This window comes from Carassius auratus, unplaced genomic scaffold (genome assembly GCF_003368295.1).
Source record: "Carassius auratus strain Wakin unplaced genomic scaffold, ASM336829v1 scaf_tig00029804, whole genome shotgun sequence".
NCBI classification, from domain to species: Eukaryota; Metazoa; Chordata; class Actinopteri; order Cypriniformes; family Cyprinidae; genus Carassius; species Carassius auratus.
The window spans coordinates 373,985-379,604 of record NW_020525797.1 but is presented as its reverse complement, the minus strand read 5'-3'; the positions used below and the strand labels follow the sequence as shown (position 1 = coordinate 379,604).

Here is a 5,620-nt window from a genome sequence, read left to right as displayed (position 1 = left end):
GTATCACCAAACACACCTGAAGAAAAGAGTTACAGATTAAAAGGTAAATCAAATAATTTTGTTGATTTTCTTCAATAGATCAGTTTTGTAAATGTAATAAAGAACAGCAACACAGGCACAAAAGTATCCTGGAATTCATATTTACTGAACGTGTTATTTTCAGTTAGCTGACACTGTTAGTAAAGCTGGGTCTGGAGCCAATCTGATTGTTCCCTTCAGTGCCTCTGAGACATTAAGACCTGTTTCTCAGACAAAACCAGAAATAGGCCATAGTAAAAAAATAAAATAAATAAATACAAAATTGGAAATTAAGATTACTGGTGTGCATATTGTGACAAAACATAAGATCACTCAGTGCAAGTTTCTATCATATGAAACAGCTCAGACATATATTTCAGTCTGGGAGGCCTCGTCTGTGAAACCGGGGTGAAGGTTATAAAAAGCCAAATGCTTATTTCACCCTGGACACATAAGCAGCTCATTGTGATTTCATCACACAACAGTAGCAAAAGAGCAGTGATCCTTTGACATTAATATATGATGGTCATCTTTCAGTAAAACCAGCATGAAATCAAATAAAACATTTTCTATTTTTTATGGAATGTTGAACTATTTATTATAAAGGATTTAATTTTTTTTTTAATTCATGTGCAGTCATTATCTTTAAAAAAAATAACTTGTCTTCCCTCTAACAGATACATCTCTTCTTTGATGATGTGTTTACTGGCACGAAGGTGGGGCAACTTGTCACTTTGTCACTTGAGATTTGTCCAAAAGTAAACCACAAACATTCAATTACCTCACCATGAGCAAAATTAAGCCCCGCCCTACATTTGTTATTATGTTCTACATTTGTTTGAATGTCAGGTATGGGAAATAAAAGACTCTGTCTGTCCATTGCATGCCAAACAGAACAGATTTCAAACAAAAGGAAACTGCAGCCTGACTTCACTTTGTAGTTGCCTAAAATGGATAACTGTACAATAACATGGGGAAGTCGTGGCCTAATGGTTAGAGAGTCGGACTCGCAATCAAAGGGCTATGAGTTTGAATCTCGGGCCGGCAGGATTTGTGGGTGGGGGGAGTGCATGTACAGTGCTCTCTCACCTTCAATAACAGAACTTAGGTGCCCTTGAGCAAGGCATCGAACCCCCAACTGCTCCCGGGTGCCGCAGCATAAATGGCTGCCCACTGCTCCGGGTGTGTGTTCACAGTGTGTGTGTGTGTTCACTGCTCTGTGTGTGTGCACTTCGGATGGGTCAAATGCAGAGCACAAATTCTGAGTATGGGTCACCAATACTTGGCTGAATGTCACTTTCACTTCACTTCACTATAACATGCAATGCCTTCGTTTTGAAAATAATTCACTTGAATGAAAAATAATCTGCACAATCTGTAAATCATGGACATATAGAAATGCATATGCAGCTGATCACTCTCATATTTCACAAACAAATAGTAGATCCAAAAATACTATTGACCTTAATGTGTATCAGTCATTCCTATCTCTGCTAATGTGTCCACTGCTAAAATGACATACTACCATAACAAAATTAACAATTAATTTCTCAACTCTAGCATGCTTTTTTTTTTAATTTCCTCGAATTTCCTTTGTCCGTTTAATCTCTAATAGCTGACAACTTTGCCACATTTTTTCATTAATAAAATTAAAAACAATTTTCCACACCACAATCAGTCAAGCTCATGTCACCAGTTAACATGCACTCATTTACATCCTTCTCTTCACTCGCTGAGGCAGAAGTGTCAAAACTCATCCTTTCTAATCACCCTACAACTTGCCCGCTTGATCCTATTCCATCTCATCTCCTTCAAGCCATTTCTCCTGCAGTTGTACCTGCACTCACTCACATCATTAACACATCCCTCCACACTAGTGTTTTCCTTCATCATTGAGACAGGATCCTATAACTCCACCACTTAAGAAATCAACCCTAAACCCATCTCTTTTAAAGAACTACAGACCAGTTTCCTTTCTTCCTTTCATTGAAAAAAACACTTGAATGAGCTGTGTTCAACCAAGCCTCTGCATTTCTCACACAGAACAACCTCCTTGACAGCAACCAATCTGGCTTCAGAAGTGGACATTCAACTGAGACTGCCTTTCTCTCAGTTGTTGAAGCCCTAAGACTGGCAAGAGGGGAATCCAAATCTTCAGTACTTATCCTGCTGATCTGTCCGCTGCTTTTGACACGGTTAACCACCAGATCCTCCTATCAACGCTACTGGCGAAAGGCATCTCAGGAACAACACTTCAATGGTTTGAGTCTTACCTATCAGATAGGTCCTTCAAAGTATTTTGGAGAGGTGAGATTTCCAAGTCACAACATCTAACTACTGGGGTGCCTCAGGGCTCAGTTCTTGGACCACTTCTCTTCTCTATCTAAATGTCATCATTAGGTTCTGTCATTCAGAAACATGGCTTTTCATACCACTGCTATGCTGATGACATTCAACTCTACTTCTCATTCCATCCTGATGATCCGATGGTAGCTACTCGCATCTCAGCTTGTCTAACAGACATTTCTTGCTGGATGATGGACCATCACCTTCAGCTCAACCTTGCCAAGACAGAACTGCTTGTGATTCCAGCAAACCCATTGTTTCATCACAATTTCACCATCAAGTTAGGCACATCAACCATAACTCCTTCAAAAACAGCCAAAAGCCTTTATGATTGATGATCAGCTGACTTTCTCAGACCACACTGACATAACTGTCTGATCCTGCAGATTTGCTTTATTCAACATCAAGAAGATCAGGCTTTTTCTTTTGGAACATGCTGCACAACTCCTTGTTCAAGCTCTTATTCTGTCCAGGCTGGACTATTGCAATGCCCTCTTGGCAGGTCTTCCAGCCAGTTCTATCAAACCTTTACAATTAATCCAGAACATGGCAGCAAGATTAACTTTTAATGAGCCGAAAATAATACATGTCACTCCTCTGTTTATCAATTTGCACTGGCTTCCAATAGTTGCTCGCATAAAATTCAAGGCATTGATTTTTGCCTACAAAACTACCACTGGCTCTGCACCCATTTACCTAAATGTATTACTTTAGACTTATGTGCCCTCTAGAAGCTTGCATTCTGCAAGTGAACGTTGCTTGATTGTGCCATCCGAAGGAAACACAAATTCACTTTTACGGACTTTTAAATTAAATGTTTCCTCCTGGTGGAATGACCTCCCCAACTCAATCCGAGCAGCTGAGTCCTTAGCCGTCTTCAAGAATTGGCTTAAAACCATTATTTGACCCTCTAACTCTAACACTCACTATTCTAATTCTATTCTATATATATATATATATATATAAAATACCTCTAACACTAGCTTGCTCTATTCTTTTTTCTATTCTGTTTTCTTTTTTATTTATTATATTTAAAAGCCCTTGCTACATGTACTGTGTTAAGCTAACTGAGACTTGTTATAGCACTCATATATCATTGCATTTCTTGTTGTTTTTGATTGCTTCCACTGTCCTCATTTGTAAGTCACTTTGGATAAAAGTGTCTGCTAAATGAATAAATGTAAATGTATTAAATATATGTGACCCCTAGGGGCGTGCTCAGTCTCACAATTTGTATATCTAAAGTAGAAAACCCCAAACAGCACTCCCCTTCAAGCTATTTAAACAGGTTATCTCCAATGAAGGGATAAAAATGGGACTGATGTACTCAATTTTATTAAACACTAGACCATACAATGATTGGCAATCAGAGCAGACAAATGTTTCCCATAGGTAACAGTGAACAATTCTACAATAGATTAATCACAGTGAATAAAAGGTCTCATAATAAATGAGTTACAAGATATAAAAATCTAACAATGCCTAAACTACAGTGAATAAAGTCAGGTATATAGGTACGGTTCACATACACTCCAACACTGCAAGAAACACTTCAAACAAAATTGGCCACACGTACATTAACACAGCACTTCACACTTCACACCAGTAAACATTGCAAGATAGACACGGTCCCTAGAGGAAATATTGCACAATGCCCATGGCCAAAGGTTGAATAATGACAATTGCCAAACAGACACACATATGAAAAAATACAAAATGAAACAAGATTATTAAACCCAGGAAAAACAGTAGCTAGTGGCCGACGAAGGCAATCCTCCTATAATCACAAACAAATATTTTGTGATCACATTATAACATTTTAAAACATTAAGTCTAAGAAAGGATTAAAAAAAAGAAAACTTACATTTCTTTTGACACCAGCCCAAATAAGTAAGAGCTATATACTCTTTAACAATAAAGTTAAACGGCATGAATGATTAATGGACACTCTCCTCGATGTTACTCGTTACTTCAAACCCCATGTAGAATCACTACTCACTATTTTGCGATAGTCTGTAGACTCGTGACTACTGGCACCATTTACTGGTTACCATACACGCAGACACCAAGCCGAACTACAAGCAAACAAACAAACGAGCCGTGTTAAGCGGTTCACATTAAGTTCAATATTAAATCGACATAACCTTCCAAGAAAACTCACATTCTCCTGTTTGCACAGACGATACACCAAGAGGCTCACTCTTCAACTCACACCGCATTAATGTTTTTCTGTTCATGTCTTGCAACACATTTAAAGGGACGCGTCACTTACGCCACCTGATCCAAATGATCAGCGCCAGTGATTAGGCCTTAAAGGTACACTTCCAGTCTCAATCACCTACCCGCTACACTCACCGCCCCCAAAATGTCACCGTCTCGGTGACAGGTGGTGAAGGTACTACAACCAGGGCCTAAAAACAGCATTATGGGAGCTAACAGTTACCTGAGCTCCCCTAGGTTCGTCTCCAGGTGAGCGTACTGGTAATGTACACGGGAGATTATAAGGGTTTGAATGGTGGCCTGCTGTTGTTCTATTGGTCCGCCTTGGCACAAACTCTCGTTCAGGTATCGGCAATGATGCTTCAGCTGCTGGAGTATGTTCTATAGACAAATCCTGCCGGGCCTGCTCCTGTTGCAAAGAAGTTAGAGGCGGCTGGTCCCCAGCCACAGTAGGAATGCAACGAAACTGCCCATCTAGACAAGGAGTGTCTGCAGCTACCAATAGTGCCAAATCGCCACTTTCGTCCACACTACTGTTAGAGTCCTCTGATACCAGATCAAACTGGTCTAACTTGGGCTCTGCGTTTGCAGATGTAAACAGGGGTTGACCAGGGTCGACAGGAAGGGGACGCAACTCTTGCCTATGAATGTTCTTTTCTGGACCCTGCTGGTCCCTTGGTCTAATTTTATAAAGGGTACCAACCTCGTCCAGACAGCTCACCACCTCATACTCTACATGGTCCCAATGATCATGAATTTTATGACGACCAAGCGGGTGACTCCGGCGATACACTAATGTACCTGGCAGTAAAATGGGCAGAGGAACAGCTTGATGCTTTGCCCGTTGCTTGGCTGCTGCCTCAAGATTGGTCCGAGCCTGCCGATAAACTACAGAAAGATGCTCCTGATGTTCTCGAACCCACTCCTCCGTGGTCAGTTCCGATGGGGAGTCAACTGTACCCAAGAGCGAGTCAAGGGGAAGGATGGGCTTCCGCCCAAACATAAGTTCATAAGGTGAAAACCCCGTTGACTGATG

The 5,620-nt window shown here is 40.6% G+C and overlaps 1 long non-coding RNA gene across 2 annotated transcripts; it reads right to left on the bottom strand.

The window, feature by feature from the left end:
* Nucleotides 1-3,963: 3,963 nt before the first annotated feature.
* Nucleotides 3,964-4,995, bottom strand: LOC113079897 (uncharacterized). 2 transcript variants are annotated; one of them, XR_003281775.1, is made up of 3 exons: nucleotides 4,526-4,995; nucleotides 4,229-4,439; nucleotides 3,964-4,141 (listed from the first exon to the last, which is right to left on the bottom strand). It is a non-coding gene; the product is annotated as an uncharacterized LOC113079897 (long non-coding RNA). The 2 variants fall into 2 exon arrangements; XR_003281776.1 differs by having other exon boundaries at nucleotides 3,964-4,270; nucleotides 4,364-4,439.
* Nucleotides 4,996-5,620: the final 625 nt, after the last annotated feature.